Below are 21,524 nucleotides of genomic sequence, written 5' to 3'. Positions count from 1 at the left end.
TTATGGAAATGACCCTGCAAAAAAAGTAAAATTACAACTTCAAGAAATACCCCAGGAGTACCAGTTTCTATGAGAATGTGCGACAGGGACGAAGAAGTGGTGTTTGACCTGAGTTCTGGCAGATATACAAGTATTGACTAAGGAAAGGGATAGGATGGGTACATTCCAGGGAGTAGGAAGAGCCAGGGAAGGGGAGCAGCTTATGCAAGCATCCTCTGGTGGCAAGAAGCATGGAATGTTTGAGAAACTGAACTGAGGCCAGTATGGTTGGTGCATGGGGAGTGAGGGAGTTGGGGTGGCAGATGCTGGCAGAGAGACAAGCAGAGGCCAGACAACAGAGGAGCTCACAAGTCCTAAAAAAAATTAGTTTCTAACACATGAAAGGATGAACATCTCTAATCATTAGAGAAATGCAAATCAAAACTGCAATGAGGTATCACCTCACACCAGTCAGAATGGCCATCATCAAAAGGTCTACAAACAACAAATGCTGGAGAGGGTGTGGAGAAAAGGGAACCCTCTTGCACTGTTTGTGGGAATGTAAATTGATACAAACGCTATGGAGAACAGTATGGAGGTTCCTTAAAAAACTAAAAATAGAATTACCATATGACCCAGCAATCCCACTACTGGGCATATACCCTGAGAAAACCATAATTCAAAAAGAGACATGTGCCACAGTGTTCATTGCAGCACTATTTACAGTAGCCAGGACATGGAAGCAACCTAAGTGTCCATCGACAGATGAATGGATAAAGAAGATGTGGCACATATATACAATGGGAGTATTTCTCAGCCATAAAAAGAAACGAAACTGAGTTATTTGTAGTGAGGTGGATGGACCTAGAGTCTGTCATACAGAGTGAAGTAAGTTAGAAAGAGGAAAACAAATACCGTATGCTGACACATATATATGGAATCTAAAAAATAAAAAATGGTTCTGAAGAACCTAGGGGCAAGACAGGAATAAAGACGCAGACCTATTAGAGAATGGACTTGAGGACACAGGGAGGGGGAAGGGTAAGCTAGGACAAAGTGAGAGAGCGGCATGGACATATATACACTACCAAATGTAAAATAGATAGCTAGTAGGAAGCAGCTGCATAGCACAGGGAGATCAGCTCGGTGCTTTGTGACCACCTAGAGGTGTGGGATAGGGAGGGTGGGAGGGAGACGCAAGAGGGAGGAGATATGGGGATATATGTATATGTATAGTTGATTCACTTTGTTATAAAGCAGAAACTAACACAACAATGTAAAGCAATTATACTCCAATAAAGATATTAAAAAAAAATTGTTCTTTACCCCAGGACAAGGAAAACCACTGAAGGGCTTGTCCAAGGAAGGGTGACATCATTCAGTTTTCATGTCCCCCTGCCTTATTTATTTATTTACATCCCAGGAACATGTGTTGTGCCATGAATAATAACTGTAAACAGAATAACTCACAGAAGTTCAAATAACATCAGACATTTTGAATGTGAAATACAGAGATTCTTAATTGAATTCATAATCTAGTCCCTCCAAAAGGGCTTTACTGGCAATACCCGGGCACCAACTTGGGTGGCTATTTTGGGGCATACCCATATAATATATATTTTATTTTATTTTATTTTTATTATTTTTTTTTTTGCGGTACGCAGGCCTCTCACTGTTGTGGCCTCTCCCGTTGTGGAGCACAGGCTCCGGACGCACAGGCTCAGCGGCCATGGCTCACGGGCCCAGCTGCTCCGCGTCATGTGGGATCTTCCCGGACCGGGGCACGAACCCGTGTCCCCTGAATCGGCAGGGGGACTCTCAACCACTGCGCCACCAGGGAAGCCCTAATGTATATTTTAAAGGGGGTTACTAATGGTCTTGTTTATTTTTTCACTACTTCTTGAGCAAAATGAAGAGGGCTTAACATGTTAGAGTCAGCCTAGAGAGGCTGCAGAGCACACAAATGCTCCTATTCTCATTTCTGCTCAGGTGCCTTTGTTTTCCTCATCAGTCTCCAAAGAAAAGTAAACTGCTTTTGATGGAACACCTCTTGAGGTTTCAAGATAGAGGCTTTCAAAGGTAATGGAATAGACCCTGAGAACCTAGTTTGAGTAGGACCCCTGCAGGGAGCCCTGGGAGAGAAGGAGGTAGGAGTTGCTCATGAGAAGTTAAAATCTTCATGAAGAATTTGGGACATAAACAAGTGTCTAACAACGTGACTTTGCATAAAGCTGTTCCTAGGAATCTGGTGAGCAACCAGCTTTGAAGGACAGCTGGTCCTCAAAAAACTCAGCAGAAATGAAAGCCTCAAGTGCCAAGAGGCTGCCACTCAACCTCTGTAAGAATTTACAATCAAGCCCTACCCTGCCCTTGTCCATTTTGTGCTTCAAAAAGTATCAACCACATTTGGACAAGGCCCTAGTTTACCCTTCATCTCTCTAAGCATCTGTCCATTTCTGAGCAAACTAGGCCACGATTCCTTAGGTTCTACTGTGCCTACAGGCCAGAACAGAAGGTCTAGATAAGTAAGCCAAAAGTAAGCAGAACTTCAGAAGAATTCAAGGGTTAATTAAAGCTAAAAAGCAAATCACAAAAAGAGAAATACATAGATATAAATAGATATAATTATGCTACCACTGTAGCTTTAAAATAAGCAAAATATATCATTTCATTTACATTAAAATACCAAGAAAGTAAGAATAAATATATGCAGACTTTGAGTTTCTATACATTAACTAAATATGGATCTCTCTAAATGTGTCCTCCAGAACCTACAGAGATCAATAAGGAGAGCAAATAAAACCACCCATAACCCCTGCCTACTGCATACCTAGAAGACAGAGGATGCTACAAATCCCAGTTACACAGAGCTAGGAAAAGAAGAATCTGGAATCTGCAGAGCCAGCACTGAAGACTTGTTGGAGCTGAGAATTGTCTGGAGAATGCTTGGGGAAAAGGAGAAGGCAGCAGGCCTGGCAGTGGCAGAGCACAGATAAAGTCATTCTTAGCAGGAAAGTGTCACACTCTGAAAAGATAAACACTGACAAAAGTCTATAATCTGTTGGATCAGGACACCATTACTGGGCACACAAATGCAGGGAGCTGCCCAGAGCTAGCAGTCTTGGGAAGGAACCTTTCTGGGGAGGTGAGAGGGGTCTTTAAAGCCCAGGTGACGAAGCAGAAGGAGGAAGAAAGATGAGGGGTCCATCAGAAAAGAACGAGAAGGCACCGCCCCCCACCAATAAAAGGTGCCATCTAGTTTTTTGTTTTGTTTTGTTTTTTTGTTTTTTTGCGGTATGCGGGCCTCTCACTGTTGTGGCCTCTCCCGTTGTGGAGCACAGGCTCTGGACGTGCAGGCTCTGGACGTGCAGGCTCAGCGGCCATGGCTCACAGGCCCAGCCACTCCACGGCATGTGGGATCTTCCCGGACCGGGGCACGAACCCATGTTCCCTGCAGCGGCAGGCGGACTCTCAACCAGTGCGCCACCAGGGAAGCCCCATGTCATCTAGTTTTGAAAAGCGCTCTTAAGTGTATCAACAGAAGACAGTGCTCTTCAACTAAGAAATTAAGTGAGCCTCTCCAAAATATTACCACTGTCTGCACAGAATCACCTGTTGTTGCTGATTCAGGAAAATGCAAGACTCTTCAAAGGTAAAATAGCAGATATCATCCCCACAGAGTCACTGTAAGACCATGGAAATCGAGAACCAAAATATTTCAGCAGGTGAAAATTCTTCCCCCACCAAAACTACAAAGTAGAAGAAAACTGTAACACAAACCCCAACTGAATTAAATGTCCATAAAAAAGCACTTTGTATATTTTTTAAAAACCTCTAGTCAGAAATACAAAAGCTCAGAACAGAAATGGGCAAATTTTCAAAAGACAATGTGAAACAGGAATTGTTTAAATGGGGAATCATGGGCCCCATCACAAGGGGGAGAGCTGGCTCTCAGCACCTCAGCCAAGAGATTGTATTTAGCGTCACTAATAATGGAGCAAATGGACATTCTGAGCCTCCTGGTGTGATGTACTAGGGGGACACATACACATATGGTATCATCTGTGTAGTATTCTTTCCAAAAATATTTAACCTGAATCTAATCATCAAGAAATAATCAGACCAATCTAGAATATGGGATAGTCTTGAAAATAACTGGCATGGACTCTTCAAAAATGTCAGTGACATAAGAAAAAAGGGGGAGGGCACTCATCTAGTAAAAGGAGACTATAAAAAGACATAATACATAAATGTAGTGTTTGATCCTATATTCGATCCTGATTTGGAAAAAGCCATCAGCTAGAAAGAATATTTTTGGAATAAATGAGAAAATTTAAATATGGTCTGTATCTCATATAAATCATGGTATCAAATGTTAAATTTATTATGTTGTGGTAATTATATTGTGATTATGTAGAACGATTTTTTTTTTCTTAGCTGAAGATATCAGCTGAAGTATGTAGGGTTGTGGTATGATGTCTAGTACTAACTTTCAAGTGGATCAACAAAATCTGTGTGTGGATAGATGCATGTGTGCACACATGGATGGATGGAGTTAAAGATAAAACAAAGGTGTCAAAATGTTAATAATTAATAAATGTAAGTGTGCTGGGTTAAACAGTCCCCCCAAAATACACGTTTACCCAGAATCTCAGAATGTGACCTTGTTTAAAAATAGAGTCTTTGCAGAGTAATTAGTTAAATTAAAATGAGGTCATACTGGATAAGGGTGGGCCCTAAACCTAATATGGTTCTTAGAAGAAGAGGAGACATAGAGACACACAGGGGAGAAAGCCATGGTGACTGAAGCAGAGATTCGAGGATTACAAGCCAAGGAATGTCCAGGACTGCCAGCAATCACCAGATGTCAGGAAGAGGCACAGAATTCTTCCCTGGAGCCTTCAGAGGGAGCAGGGCCTACGGACACCGTGATTTTAGACTCCTAGTCTCCAGAACTGTGAGAGAATAAGTGTCTGTTGTATGAGTTACCCAATTTGTGGTGATTTGTTTTGGAAGTCCTGGGAAACTAATATGGTAGGTACCAGTTAAAAGTGTCCAGTGAAAATACTTTGGGTTTTGCCCGTGGGTCTGAAGTATTTCAAAATCACAAGTTGGGAAAAAATAAAAATAAATAAAATTTAAAAAAATTTAAACTTATGCATAGAAAAAAGTCAAGGACATACACAAATCAACCAAATTTATCACCCCATAGTTGTAAAGAGTCCCTGCCCCTCAGTGACCTCAGAAATCCTCCTGTCCTCCTTGTTAAAAAGTGAGCTTAATCATCTCCCTCCCTCCTTCACAAATTTATGCTTGGTATCTTATGAGACTTTGGTTATTGGGTAGAACAGCCAGATGTGGAGAAATGGGGAGATGATTGGGAATAATACTGCTGAGTCATGGAAATGTAGTTGGCCTTCAATAGAACTGAGTGGAGCGAAGGTTCTAAAAAGAGGGTAAAGGGACAAAACAGCTCCTCTATTCACAAGAGTAATAGACAGCATCACTTAACAAGCCAAAGTATGAGCAAAGTCAATATTAGACCTGGATTGGGACGAAGAAACAAAGAAGGTGTTGACTTCACATAGAAAGGGATGTGCCAGGGGACGAGAGGGGTCAGACCTATCACTAGGCTTTCTATCATCCAAGAAGGTTATTTAGTCTGTGGACTTGGAACTGGTCTTCCTGGGTCTGGATTCAGGTTGTCTCTTACTTTGCCTCTGTGAGTTTAGAAAACGGGATAATAATCGTACTTTTGCAGGGTTGTTGTAAGAAATGTATCTGCAAAGTACTAAGGAGAGTTCCTGCCACCCAGCATTATGCATGTTTGAGCTGTACATTCTTCTTGAATCTCGGGCCTGGGTTAGGTAACTGGCTTCACCCGTTAGTCTCAAACCATGGTGGATGCAGAAGCAGTGACAGAGTTTAACCCTGAAATTTTGGAATGATCACGCCCAGTGTTTCAAGGTATGGGGGAAAGAATTCTTCAGACGGTACAACCACAGATAAAATTTTATTTTCTCCTTTGAAGTGTTTGTAGTTTTCCAAATGTTTTACAATAAGGTAGCACCAATATGATAGTCAGAAAAAATGAAAGAACTAGGCATATCCCTCTTACTCCTCATCTTCCCATTGAAAAAATGGAGGTGGTAGAGATAGTGGTGGGGAGGAAAGATTATGCGTTTTGTTTTAAAGAATAAGAACATCAGTTAAGAAGCAGAAGCACTCAGATGTCCTGCAGCCCCTGCCCCAGACCTGCCCAGGCCGCTGACACTGGGGCTCGTTGCTCAGTAGGTCAGGGGAGACTCAGTGGAAAACTCACAAAAATTAAAAAAAAGACTCAAGTTGACTTTAGTGAATTATTCTGATGAAAATACACAAGCTCAAAGAGGAAAGCAAAAGGACATCGACAAGCTTGGATGTTTATTTAATGTGGATTTATGGGCTTCATTACAAAAAAACATTGATTAACAATAACTTACTTCCAAACAAAACCCGATGTGTATATAGTTGAAAATAAAATTGATAAACACTTCAGCAGTCGTTGCACTGTCCCAGGTTTCAGAACTGTAGATCCCTAAGTACTTTTTCATAATTTAATCCAGTTTTAAAAGGGCACAATGACTAGGGAGTATGGTAGAAAAATGTTATTAAAAATATAAATATATGAAGCATCTGACTTAATGACTACCATATTGATTGATGAATTTATCCATGTCTCTATGTAAACAAATTAAACAAATCCCTGCTTGACACACATGATGGTCACAGATTTTTAGACACTTAAGAATCTTAAGAGGGCCCTTAAAGTATATCCAATTCAGCTCTCTATGCAAAGCAGGCATTATAATGCAATGTAAGTGATGAGTAGTCAAGCCCTCAGATGAGGTCTTCAGACCTCTGTCTGAACCATCCTCGTATTACCCAAAGCTGTAATAAAAAAATAGTTACCACTTAGCACACTCTGTGTGCTAGGAACTGGGTTCTTTGCTTGTCTGTTTGAATCATAGCACCTGCTTTTTTTTTTTCTTTATGCCACTTATCACAATTGTGACACCATTTTTCACTAGTGTGATTTTTGTTCATTGTCTAGCTTTCCACTGGAACATAAATCTTTGAGGGCAAAAATTGTGATGACTTTGCTTGCTGCTGTATCCCTAATCCCTTCTACATAGCCTGGAATTCATCAAGTATTTGTTAAATTAATGAACACAGCTTTGGATTCTTCTCCCAATTTTAACACTACTGGAAACTAAAGGTCATTGAGGCGTTCTCAAAGCTGATAAATGTCAGTGCCAAGAATCAGACCCAGCTTCATTTGACCACAGAGGCCATGACTGTCTTACCAAGCTTCTTGGCCACCCAATTAGTTTAAAGCGAACCTATGAATTAAGCAATTTCAAATTAATAGCACGAATTTACATTCAATTCCTGTTCCCTCTCTCCAAAATGTGAATTTCAAATCTGAGTTTTAATTTTCTACAAGATGGTACTAATGCCACCTCTGGGCCTTGGTGTTTTTCTAATGCTTTACGTTATATATTTCAATGTTTACACATGCTCACCATCCCTAATCATCTCTATGGCTGTCTTTTTCCCTCTAATCAGAACCTTAGAACACAGTTTAAATCAATGGTGTGCTGCAGTCAGCCTGTACTAGCTCCCAGAACCCATGGTTAAATTTTCAGGGAGTTTGTGAGCTGGATGTCAAGCCACAGCCATTATTAAAAATTAAACCTACAAGAAAATAAATTATATGAAAAACAAATGAAATTTCAGTGAAGAAAAATAAGCTTTTAAATAAATGGTGCTGGAACAATTGGACATCCATGGGCAAAAAAATAGCTTTGACTTAAAACCTCATACCATACAAAAATATTAACTCAAAATGGATTGTGGATTTAAATTTAAAATGCAAAATTTTAAAACTTTTATAAGAAAACATAGGAGAAAATCTTTAGGATCTAAACCTACATGAGGAGTCCTGAGACATTACATTAAAGGCATGATCCATAAAAGAAAGAATTGATAAATTTACCTTCATCAAAATTTAAGATTTTGTGACCCTTTTAAGAGGATGAAAAGATAAGTTACAGACTGGGAGAAAAAACTTGCAAACCACATACCTGACAAAATTCTTATATCTAGATGGTATAAAGAACTCTCAAAACTCAACAGTAAGGAAACAAAAAAATCTAATTAGAAAATGGGTAGATGATATAAAGAGGCATTTCACCAAAGAGGTGATACGGGTGACAAACAAGCACATGAAAAGATGTCTAACATCATTAGCCATTAAGTAATGCAAATTAAAATCACAATATTGAGGGAGGAGATATGGGGATATATGTATATGTAAAGCTGATTCACTTTGTTATAAAGCAGAAACTAACACACTATTGTAAAGCAATAATACTCCAATAAAGATGTTAAAAAATAAATAATTAAAATCACAATATCATTATTCAACTATTAAAATAGCTAAAATGAAAAATAGTAACAACACAAAATGCTGGCAAGGATGCAGAGAAGCTTGATCTCTCATACATACTGGCAGGAAAGTAAAATGATACAACCACTTTAGAAAATAATTTCCAAAATAATTTGGAAAAAGTTACTTGTACTTTATCAAATGACTCAGCAGTCACACTCTTGGTCACATCCCAGAAAAATAAAAAAATACTTTCACACAAAAATCTGTACACAAATATTTATGGGAGCTCTATCCATAACAGTAAAAAACTGGAACAACTCAAATATCCATCAGTGGGTGAGTGGTTAACCAAACTGGTACATCCACACGATGGAACACTGCTTAGCAATCAAAAGGAATGATACATGAAACAAAGTTCAGGGAATTATACTTAGTGAAAAAAAGTTAGTATCAAAAGTTTATGTAATGTATGGTTCTATATTTAAAACATTCTGGATATTTATTGTTATATTCACAATAGACATGGAGAACAGATTAAGGGTTATGAGAGACGAGGATGGAGTGGTGACAATCTAAAGAGAAAACACAAGGGAATTCCTTTGTGATGATGGGACATTTATGTATCCTGAATGTCCTGGTGGTTATACAAATCTATACATGGGATAAAACTGCACACATACCACATATATACACAAACACACACACCCAACAAATGAATCCATATAAAAATGGTGATAGCTGATTAATGTCTTTAGTAGTATTGTATGAGCCTCAATTTCCTGTTTGTGATATTGTATTACGGTTATATAAGATGTCAACACTGGGGGAAGCTGGATAAGGGGTATGTGGGACCCTGTACTATTTTTGCAAATTCCCGTGTGTCTATAATTACTTCAAAATAAAAGGTAAATGAAACAAATGCAGAAGAAATAAATACTTAAGACATCACTTTCTAATTGCTTTACAACATTTTAGTATTAACTATGCCTTGAAATTATTCACATTCACTCTATGCTGGTTATATTATTAGTCAGCTCAGGCTACCATAAGAAAACACCAGAGACTGAGTGGCTTAAACAACAGACATTTCTCACAGTCCTGGAGGCTGGGGAGTTCACAATCAAGGTGCTGGGCGGATCTGGTTGCTGGTAAGAGCTCTTTTCCTGGCCTGTAGATGACAGCCTTCTAGCTGAGGCTGTGTCTTTACATGGCAGAGAGCAAGCAAGCTGTGGTGTTTCTTCCACTTCTAATAGGGACACTAATCCTATCATGGGAGCCCTACCCTCATGACCTCATCTTAATTGAATTACCTCCAAAGGCTCCACCTTCAAATACAATCACACTAGGAGTTAGGGCTTCAACATACAAATTTTAGGGGGATACAAACATTCAGTCCATAACAGTGGAAATATCATACAAGTTCTGCTACTATGCCTCTCTTCCCTACTCTGAATTCAATGATATCTCATTGGTAGCTGGAAATCAGCCATATGAGAGTGTTTATATCACAGAAATAAGTACACACTACAAATCAGAACTTGGTTTATTGTACAGCTGATTGCAAAAAAAGTAATGGAGAAAATGTTAACATTGTAAATTAAGCTTTAAAGTGTGCTATGTCTGTAACCATTAAATCAAGAATAGCATCAAATTGAAAAACCAGTCTTCTATTATTTGAAAACTATTGTTTGATTCTGCAAAGAAGTTGCTCACGTTTTGATCCAGGTTTGTCCTGAGTGAGAAAAGTTCCAACACTGGTCTTTTTCGTTTCTCTTTCTTCTAATTAAGTAACCAAAAATATCAACCACATTCCTGTTGGGACTGTACTCATTCATTAATTGCAACCACAGATTGTCTACAGACACAAGAATTTTGCAAAAATCAATGAAAGCATTCTGTGAGGACCAGTTGGCTATATGGAATTTACAACAAAGCATATTGTATATTAGTATCTTATTAGTAGTAGTATTAGTATTTTATTATTATTTCTAAAGTGTGTACTGCCTTTAGAGCAATAAAATTCATAATAAACTGAAGCACGGACATATGCACATTTTATTTTTTTTATTTTTTATTTTTTTTCGCGGTATGCGGGCCTCTCACTGTTGTGGCCTCTCCCGCTGCGGAGCACAGGCTCCGGACGCGCAGGCCCAGCGGCCATGGCTCACGGGCCCAGCCGCTCCGCGGCATATGGGATCCTCCCAGACCGGGGCACGAACCCGTATCCCCTGCATCGGCAGGCGGACTCTCAACCACTGCGCCACCAGGGAGGCCCCATATGCACATTTTAAAAGAGCGCTAGTATGTAAACATTTACTGGCACAACGCTAGTTTAAGTCCAATCCTCTCTCTTTGTTCTTACTTCAGTGGAGACAAATCACCACTCCCCTTTAAAGTGGTGATGTAGGTTACCTGTGCCACATCAGGATTTTACCATTTGCAGATGTTCTGTTTCTGGGAGACTGATTTGACTCCCTGTATGTTCAGATATGTATATTCAGAATCAACAACCTCCTACAACTTTTGACTTTACAGGAAGATGCTCTAGTTTCTCTCACGAAGAGTCTCTCACTGTGGGCTGGGTCAGTTCCACTTTGCTTTTAGGTTAGATGCCAAATTTACAAGTTTTCTAGTGGTTTTTCCATTTCTTTTGGTATAACAATATCTGAAAGCAAGATTTCTTTACAACTGGTGGTTCATGGGATTAGTCACCTTGGGCCTTTACCTAGTAAATATTTTACACTCAGTGTCCCTTTGCTGTGGCATATACTGGTCAGAGATCAAACTTCCCAACCGATTTGCTGTTGGTTCCATGTGTAGCTACTTTCGGGCTCTGTGCTTCTGTTTATTCTGGAAGGCCTTTCACCCCGATTCCAGTGCCCAGCACCTACCCTTCTATCAAGGTTCAGTTCAGCTACCTTGCCTTTCCTTTCCTAATCCATTCAGTATGGAAAAAAATCATCCTTTTCTCTGAATTCCTCAATATAGCCAAATCTTTCTTCTGACATCTTCTCCCTTATACTGCTGTCACATATATCTGTGGCTTATGTCAAAGGTTTCTATTATGTCCTTAAGGAAGAGCTCTTCCCTAATTTATTTCTAAATCCCACCATGGTGACTAGTTTAATGCCCGTACATAGTTAAGACTTTTGAAAAATTGGTTCAGCGGAATGAGCGGGCTATATGTCACCAAATGAACAAGTGAGTTCATCTCCTTAAGCCTCAGTTTTCTTACCTGTAAGTTAGGAATGATAATAAAGAGATTATATCTTATGGTTATTGTAAAAATCAGAGCTAAGATATATAAAATGACTAGCACAGTGCCTGGCTAATGGTGGCTGCTCAATAAATGGTGTGTGTGTGTGTGTGTGTGTGTGTGTGTGTGTGTGTGTGTGTAATACATAGGAAACACATATAACATAAATATGTGGTATATACGATTACCATTGCTGGCACTATCATTACCATATGACTATTATTGATACCAGGTTCAAGTTTCAGTGAGTGTGCTCTATGAATTCTCTAGTACATTATAAACTTGGTCTGTAAGTCAGGAGTCAGACAGAAGATGCAAGTTTTCATCTCAGCTCTGCCCAATGTTCATGATCTTGGGCAGTCAACCTCCCTGGGCTTCAGTTCCCTTATATGCAAAATATGTGTGTGAATGCAAGGAGAAGGCTGAGCCTCTTTGAAGGTCTGTCCCTCCACAATACCACATGGCAAGTCCCCTTGGGTGAACCGGGCTCCCAGTGACAGGCAGCACACCGCCTCCAATAACTGCCTCTCTCTAAAACCTCAGCAACAGACTAAGTACCCTTTGGCAAGGCTGTCTCAGTGATGTACGCATGCGTGCAGAGATCCCCAGCCATTCCACTTGTTGACTTTACTGCCTGGGGAAGGATTATTTCCTTCTTCATTCTGTGACTACAGTGAGCATTTGGAAGTTGTAGGGAAAAAAATCAGTGCCAGAGAGTTCTGGAGGTGACGTATCTAATACTTTTTCTCTTGGCAAGTCCCTGCGGGGGGGATGCCTCTCAAGTTGATCACTCTGATGACAGTGCACCAGTGCATCCTCCCTGCAGACCCCATGTGACACAGGGCTGGGGACCTCAATTACAGAGGCAGGAACACAGAAGTCCAGAATAACAGGGTGTCTCAGCTGGGAGAGGCCTGTCTAGTCTAAGCTTTCGATTTTACACATGAGGAAACTGAAGGTCAGAGGAGCCAAAGGACTCCTTCAAGGTCGCAGAGCTAGTTAATGGAAGAGCTGGGTCTAGGAAGTGCACCTCCTGGAGTCCCGGCTCACAGCTTCTGCTCCCACTTCAGTCCCACCTGCCGTGGGCCAGCATCACGGCCGGCCAGGAGCCTCTCTGATGGCAAAAGTGAGTTCCAAACAGGCACCAATATACATTGTCTTCTCCCCTGGCCCCCAGGTCTCAAATAAAATCTGACTGTTGGAGAGAGTTGAAGTTGGCCTTGGGAAAAACTAATTCCAATTTTTAACTCCCATGAGAACAGTGAAAATTGTTGCCTTTAATGTATATGCCACCCCATCCTGGATGTGATTATTTAGGAGCAGTGAGCAACTGGTGCCTCAGGGGCCCTTTTCCTTTTCTGGCTGAGCACAGACCCAGCGATGCACCGCAGGGCATGGCTTACAAGAAACAGTAGTTATGTTTCCTGCCCAGACTCAGAGGGCAGCTGCTGACTGTGAGCTCCTAGAGAAGAGTACAGCCCAAGCATCAACCTGGCACAAGAGCCAGCACCTGGAAGACATTCAAAATGTTGGTTGGATGAGTCCAGAAAGTGTCACTCATGCTGGTGACCCCAATGTCACAGAATATGTAGAATATGAAAAGGCTCTTTTCATATAATAATAGCTGCCCTTTAACAAATGAAGATGAGGTTGAAAACGAGTCATTTGAGCTTAAGGAAGCTTATCGTTCTTGATATGTTTTGGAGTAAGAAAATCAGACATACACTTTATCAGATTCACTACAGTGGGAGTAGTCACACGGGAGGAAGGAAAGTAGAGTGAAAAGTATATTCTTGTTTATAGTCCTATTTCAATAGTTTTCTTTCTCTCTTTTTTCACTCATTAATAAAATGATGTGTGGGATGACCTGGAGTCTCTAACGTTGGAATATGGTACTATTCTGGAATTCTGTGCTCTGGGGCTTGGTAGGAGACATAGTGCTCCCATTCACTCTCTCTCGCTTGTTCTCACTGGCCAGTTCTCTTTCTTTGGGGGGATGTTGGTTCTGAGGAGAGAAATCAGGGCGCTGATCACTTAGGTGGGAGAAGCTTACAGGAGTCAGAAAGCCTTCCGAGGCAGAAACGTCTAAATCCCACTTCATGTTCCCTTTCTGGCCCAAACTCCCTTAGGTTGGGATAATGTGGCTGAGTTACAATCAATGAAATGTGGAGAAGGTGTCATGAGGGCACTTCCCGGCCCCTACAGACATGTGGGGAAACTTTTAACTTCCTCTTTTCTTGACACAGCAACCTTGCAGCCTTCAGGATAGGAGAGGGTCACCTGATTCACTCTGGACTTTGAGTGCAGAATAAAATCCTCAGTGTCTTAAACAATTTACTCATTGAGGTTTATTTATTACTGAAGCATAGCCTACCTTATCCTGACCTTTCTTCTAATTTATCAAGCCCATTTCATCTGAGGATGACAAGGTGGGGCAGAATGCAGGACAGGAAGCTTCTTCAGGATTCAACGTTTTGCATTTTTTTTTTTTGAGATCCTCTCCTGTTATCCTGCTTAGAAACATGAATGTGTCAGCACAGGGTACAGGGATTTGAGGGGAATTTATACACATGCCCAAATTTTCTCTTCTGGCCCTAGTTTCCCCAAGTGTTCCTTTCTTGTTTTAATATGTACTAAAAAAAAAAAACCCTTATAAGATAAAAGATAAACTTTGAAGGTGAATTAAATACTTTGGTAAACTTTAAATAGTTTTGTAACTTTTTAATAATCATGATCTTTTAACTTTAACAATCCCTCATTTAAAGTTACTAATTTTCCTTAAGAAAACAGGGGATAAGCTTCATGACATTGGTCTTGGCAGTGATTTCATGGACCTGACATCGAAAGCATTGGCAACAAAAGTGAAAATAGACAAGTGGGATTACATCAAACTAAAAAGCTTCTGCACAGCAAAGAAAACAATCCTATCTCCTGTCTCATTTCTTTTTCCTACTCAGCCTTTCATCCCCACTCCTTCCTTCTGAATTACATAGCCTTATGGTTAATCATTTTAATGTGCAGATTAATTCTGGGTCTTCATGTCCTGTCTGCAGCTGACAGAAATGAAGGTAATGAAGGAAGAGAAGATTCTGAGCCATTTACCTCTCCTCCCCCAAGAGATTTTTTATTAGATATCGCAAAGCAAAGAAATCAAACCCCTTTGCCATTGATCAAGGCATGTTCAGGCTCTAGATTGCCAACTGGTAGATACTCCTTGACTGCTCCAAATTATAGATTTAAATCTTTACAAAACAGGGATCTACTTCTGCAGGAAGAACAGTTCTGCAGTAAAGTGTTGGTTCAGTTATTAGCAGACCAAGTACTCCCACACTTGGCACACCAACCCCACACACCATGTCTGTGTCAACTAAAGTAGGGACTCCAGTGTCCCTCAAAGGGCAAAGGTTCACAGTAAAGATGCCCACTTCACAATCCCCAGCTGTGAAAGCATCAATTCCTGCAACATCAGCAGTTCAGAATGTTCTAATTAATCCATCATTAATTAGGTCCAAAGACATTCTTATTACCACTAACATGGTGTCATCACAAAATACTGCCAGTGAATCATCAAATGCATTGAAAATAAAATGTGAAGATAATGATGACCATGATAATTTGTAATCTAGCCTTGATGCATGTAACATGGGTTTTAAATCCATTGTACCGAGGTTAAACATGCATGCTGGATGTTTCCAAGCTGTGTTTTAGAAAAAATGTATTTAATGAGTAAATATGGTTATTATACTTTCCAATTAAAAAAAAAAGAAGATACCAATTGTGTTTCTTACTACAACATCAGAAATAAAAACTAATTGTCCTCTTGAAAAAAAATAAATAAAGTTACTAATTAAGTTTAAAGAGCTGTTGAAATAAATGTCTAGGTCCAAGATGGAGCTGCTTCTGCCTGGGGTGCCATGTCAGCAAACTGAAACATGTAACTTTTAAGTCCCTATAAATGTTCCACTTGACCAGAAATGCAATATATCCAGTCAACCAATCCCCACATGCCAAGCCAACTCGGGGCTCTTTACATATTCCCTTTTCCTTATTCATTTAAAATTTCCCTTCTCTATTCCTCATTCTTTATCCTATAAAAGCTTCCTGCCTTCCAGTTCATTTTGAAGTTCTCTGGACCCTTGGGAATGGAGACTGCTCACTTCATGAAGTGTTAAATAAAGTTTGTATCATCTAAATTGTCTTCTTTAATTATTTTAAGAGAGCTTAATCTCTACTTATTTCCTGTTACATGATAGAGAAGAAATTTCTTTTTTTAAAATAAATTTATCTATTTATTTATTTATTTTTGGCTGCTGTGCACAGGCTTTCTCTAGTTGTGACAAGTGGGGGTTACTCTTAGTTGTGGTGCACGGGTTTCTCATTGTGATGGATTCTTTTGTTGCAGAACACGGGCTCTAGGTGCACAGACTTCAGTAGTTGTGGTTTGCGGGCTCTAGAGTTCAGGCTCAGTAGTTGTGGTCCACGGGCTTAGCTGCTCCGCAGCATGTGGGATCTTCCCGGACCAGGGCTCAAACCCGTGTCCCCTGAACTGGCAGGCGGATTCTTAACCACTGTGCCACCAGGGAAGCTCCCAGAAAAAATGTTTTTAAAGCTACAGGATACAGCTTTTAGACCAGGATTATTTATATTATCATCAACCTAGATGCATAAAATATTATTCATCCTAAACTTCAGTTAATGTCTAATTAAAAAAAAAAGGAGATTCAGGAATTCTCGACCTGATTGCATTTTTATTCTCAAAGTTAGTCTGTTGCTAATAAATAAATTATTGTTATGAATTTGAATTGTTGCCCATGCAAACTGGAATCATGGATAACTGAGTAAATAAAAATGTGTTTGAGTTTGGATCAGTACATTTTATGAGCCTAGAATTTCACAAGAGGAACTGAACTCAGCTAGTACTTCTGAAATCAGGGCCCCTGCTAAAACCGAATTCCCCTGACAAGTATGATTAACCGCTCTATCTAAAACTTAATTCCCTTTCTTGTCCCACCCCTGTTCCCCTCAGGAGTAAGAAGTATTAAAGAAAAGGGGGGATTGAAATTTAGCAGGACCCTGTGAGGCCCTCCCATGTACAAAAGCCTCTGTGTTCCCCACTCTTTCTTGTTTGTAGAAAAGATTTTAGTCTCCTATGCCTTCCCTGAGTTCCAAAGAGAAGACTCAAACAGTTACGAATTAGAGAAGTGATGGAATGCAGAAACAAAGGAAAAGCAATTAAACAAGATAGCTTGAACAACAGTTCAGTGATAAGACAGAGTCCTCCTGAAGGAATGTACATAACAATATGATGCATATCTTTGAGTTGTTATGCAGAAATTAAGACCCCTGACCAGGTGGAGGATGGTGACAACGTGCTGACCCCAGTCTGGTTGGAACCAGAAAGTTGATTGATGTAGGAGCCCTTATTCTTGGATCCCCCTGGAGTTTTTAAATCCCAGAGTTGTCCAGACTCTGGCAAGTCATCGATTACAGCTCGAGTTTTCCTATGCCAGCACTGTCTGAGCCGGGTAGATGAAAGGCTCTTGGTACTGCAGCCAGGAGTCAGTGCTGTGCCTCTGAAGTGGGAGAGCCAACTTCAGGACACGGGTCCACAAGAGACCTCCCAGCTCCACATAATATCAAGCAGCGAAAATCTCCCAGAGATCTCCATCTCAACACCAGCACCCAGCTTTAGTCAACAACCAGCAAGCTACAGTGCTGGTCACCCTATGTCAAGCAACTAGCAAGGCAGGAACACAACCCCACCCATTAGCAGAGAGGCTGCCTAAAAACATAATAAGGCCACAGGCACGCCAAAACATACCACCAGACGTGGACCTCTCCACGAGAAAGACAAGATCGAGCCTCAACCACCAGAACACAGGCACTAGTCCCCCCCCACCAGGAAGAATACACAACCTACTGAAACAACCTTAGCCACTGGGGACAGACACCAAAAACAACGGGAACTATGATCTGCAGCCTGCAAAAAGGAGACCCCAAACACAGTAAGATAAGCAAAATGAGAAGACAGAAAAACACACAGCAGGTGAAGGAGCAAGATAAAAACCCACCAGACCTAACAAATGAAGAGGTAATAGGCAGTCTACCTGAAAAAGAATTCAGAATAATGATAGTAAAGATGATCCAAGATTCTATTTCCAAGATCCAAAATCTTGGAAATAGAATAGACAAAATGCAAGAAACAGTTAACAAGGACCTAGAAGAACTAAAGATGAATCAAGCATCAATTAAAAACACAATAAATGAAATGAAAGATACTCTAGATGGGATCAATAGCAGAATAACTGAGGCAGAAGAACGGATAAGTGAGGTGGAAGATAAAATAGTGGAAATAACTGCTGCAGAGCAAAATAAAGAAAAAAGAATGAAAAGAACAGAGGACAGTCTCAGAGACCTCTGGGACAACATTAAACGCACCAACATTCGAATTATAGGGGTTCCAGAAGAAGAAGAGAAAAAGAAAGGGACTGAGAAAATATTTGAAGAGATTATAGTTGAAAACTTCCCTAATATGGAAAAGGAAATAGTTAATCAAGTCCAGGAGGCACAGAGAGTCCCATACAGAATAAATCCAAGGAGAAATACGCCAAGACACATATTAATCAAACTGTCAAAAATTAAACACAAAGAAATCCTATTAAAAACAGCAAGGCAAAAACAACAAATAACACGCAAGGGAATCCCCATCAGGTTAACAGCTGATCTCTCAGCAGAAACTCTACAAGCCAGAAGGGAGTGGCAGGACATAATTAAAGTGATGAAGGAGAGAAAACTGAAACCAAGATTACTCTACCCAGCAAGGATCTCATTCAGATTTGATGGAGAAATTAAAACGTTTACAGACAAGCAAAAGCTGAGAGAGTTCAGCACCACCAAACCAGCTTTACAACAAATGCTAAAGGGACTTCTCTAGGCAAGAAACACAGCAGAAGGAATATACCTACAATAACGAACCCAAAGCAGTTAAGGAAATGGGAATAGGAACATACATATCAATAATTACCTTAAATGTAAATGGACTAAATGCTCCCACCAAAAGACACAGAGTGGCTGAATGGACACAAAAACAAGACCCATATATATGCTGTCTACAAGAGACCCACTTCAGACCTAGAGACACATACAGATTGAAAGTAAGGGGATGGAAAAAGATATTCCATGCAAATGGAAATCAAAAGAAAGCTGGAGTAGCAATTCTTACATCAGAGAAAATGGACTTTAAAATAAAGACTATTAGAAGAGACAAAGAAGGACACTACATAATGATCAAGGGATCGATCCAAGAAGAAGATATAACAATTGTAAATATTTATGCACCCAACATAGGAGCACCTCAATACATAAGGCAAATACTAACAGCCATAAAAGGGGAAATCGACAGTAACACACTCATAGTAGGGGACTTTAACACCCCACTTTCACCAATGGACAGATCATCCAAAATGAAAATAAATAAGGAAACACAAGCTTTAAATGATACATTAAACAAGATGGACTTAATTGATATTTATAGGACATTCCATCCAAAAACAACAGAATACACATTTTTCTCAAGTGCTCATGGAACATTCTCCAGGATAGATCATATCTTGGGTCACAAATCAAACCTTGGTAAATTTAAGAAAATTGAAATTGTATCAAGTATCTTCTCCGACCACAATGCTATGAGACTAGACATCAATTACAGGAAAAGATCTGTAAAAAATACAAACACATGGAGCCTAAACAATACACTACTCAATAACGAAGTGATCACTGAAGAAATCAAAGAAGAAATTAAAAAATACCTAGAAACAAATGACAATGGAGACACGACGGCCCAAAACCTATGGGATGCAGAAAAAGCAGTTCTAAGGGGGAAGTTTATAGCAATACAATCCCACCTTAAGAAACAGAAAACATCTCGAGTAAACAACCTGACCCTGCACCTAAAGCAATTAGAGAAAGAAGAACAAAAACATCCCAAAGTTAGCAGAAGGAAAGAAATCATAAAGATCAGATCAGAAATAAATGAAAAAGAAATGAAGGAAACGATAGCAAAGATCAATAAAACTAAAAGCTGGTTCTTTGAGAAGATAAACAAAATTGACAAACCATTAGCCAGACTCATCAAGAAAAAAAGGGAGAAGACTCAAATCAATAGAATGAGAAATGAAAAAGGAGAAGTAACACCTGACACTGCAGAAATACAAAAGATCATGAGAGATTACGACAAGCAACTCTATGCCAATAAAATGGACAACCTGGAAGAAATAGACAAATTCTTAGAAATGCACAACCTGCCAAGACTGAATCAGGAAGAAATAGAAAATATGAATAGACCAATCACAAGCACTGAATTTGAAACTGTGATTAAAAATCTTCCAACAAACAAAAGCCCAGGACCAGATGGCTTCACAGGCGAATTCTATCAAACATTTAGAGAAGAGCTAACACCCATCCTTCTCATACTCTTCCAAGCAATTTCAGAGGAAGGAACACTCCCAAACTCATTCTACAAGGCCACCATCACCTTGATACCAAAACCAGGCAAGGATGTCACAAAGAAAGAAAACTACAGGCCAATATCACTGATGAACATAGATGCAAAAATCCTCAACAAAATACTAGCAAACAGAATCCAACTGCACATTAAAAGGATCATACACCATGATCAAGTGGGGTTTATTCCAGGAATGCAAGGATTCTTCAATATGCGCAAATCAATCAATGTGATACACCATATTAACAAGTTGAAGGAGAAAAACCATATGATCATCTCAATAGATGCAGAGAAAGCTTTCGACAAAATTCAACACCCATTTATGATAAAAACCCTGCAGAAAGTAGGCATAGAGGGAACTTTCCTCAACATAATAAAGGCCATATATGACAAACCCACAGCCAACACTGTCCTCAATGGTGAAAAACTGAAACCATTTCCATAAGATCAGGAACAAGACAAGGCTGCCCACTCTCACCACTCTTATTCAACCTAGTTTTGGAAGTTTTAGCCACAGCAATCAGAGAAGAAAAGGAAATAAAAGGAATCCAAATTGGAAAAGAAGTAAAGCTGTCACTGTTTGCAGATGACATGATACTATACATAGAGAATCCTAAAGATGCTACCAGAAAACTACTAGAGTTAATCAATGAATTTGGTAAAGTTGCAGGATACAAAATTAATGCACAGAAATCTCTGGCATTCCTGTACACTAATGATGAAAAACCTGAAAATGAAATAAAGAAAACACTCCCATTTACCATTGCAACAAAAAGAATGAAATATCTAGGAATAAACCTACCTAAGGAGACAAAAGACCTGTATGCAAAAAATTATAGGACACTGATGAAAGAAATTAAAGATGATACAAATAGATGGAGAGATATACCATGCTCCTGGATTGGAAGAATCAATATTGTGAAAATGACTCTACTACCCAAAGCAATCTACAGATTCAATGCAATCCCTATCAAACTTCCACTGGCATTTTTCACAGAACTAGAACAAAAAATTTCAAAATTTGTTTGGAAAAACAAAAGACCCTGAATAGCCAAAGCAATCTTGAGAACAAAAAACGGAGCTGGAGGAATCAGGCTCCCTGACTTCAGACTATACTACAAAGCTTCAGTAATCAAGACAGTGTGGTACTGGCACAAAAACAGAAAGATAGATCAATGGAACAGGATAGAAAGCCCAGAGATAAACCCACGCACATATGGTCAACTTATCTTTGATAAAGGAGGCAGGAATGTACAGTGGAGAAAGGACAGCCTCTTCAATAAGTGGTGCTGGGAAAACTGGACAGGGACTTGTAAAGTATGAGATTAGATCATTCCCTAACACCATACACA

The 21,524-nt window shown here is 39.7% G+C and overlaps 1 protein-coding gene and 1 pseudogene across 3 annotated transcripts in view; one reads left to right on the top strand and one right to left on the bottom strand.

Annotated features, from left to right (window-relative positions):
- Positions 1-21,524, bottom strand: part of ST6GALNAC5 (ST6 N-acetylgalactosaminide alpha-2,6-sialyltransferase 5) — a gene marked incomplete at its 3' end in the record, with an annotated part of 183,008 nt that overhangs the window by 85,311 nt on the left and 76,173 nt on the right. The gene's annotated exons all lie outside the window — the stretch shown is intronic.
- On the top strand, positions 12,672-15,360 carry LOC309800777 (transcription initiation factor TFIID subunit 9-like; annotated as a pseudogene). Its single transcript has 2 exons — positions 12,672-12,795; positions 14,723-15,360. The product of its transcript is annotated as a transcription initiation factor TFIID subunit 9-like (transcript).

Source organism: Mesoplodon mirus (genome assembly GCF_964341445.2).
Source record: "Mesoplodon mirus genome assembly, chromosome: 3".
Lineage (NCBI taxonomy): Eukaryota > Metazoa > Chordata > Mammalia > Artiodactyla > Ziphiidae > Mesoplodon > Mesoplodon mirus.
Note: the sequence above shows the minus strand (reverse complement) of the source record. Positions and strands in the feature narration are given on the sequence as shown.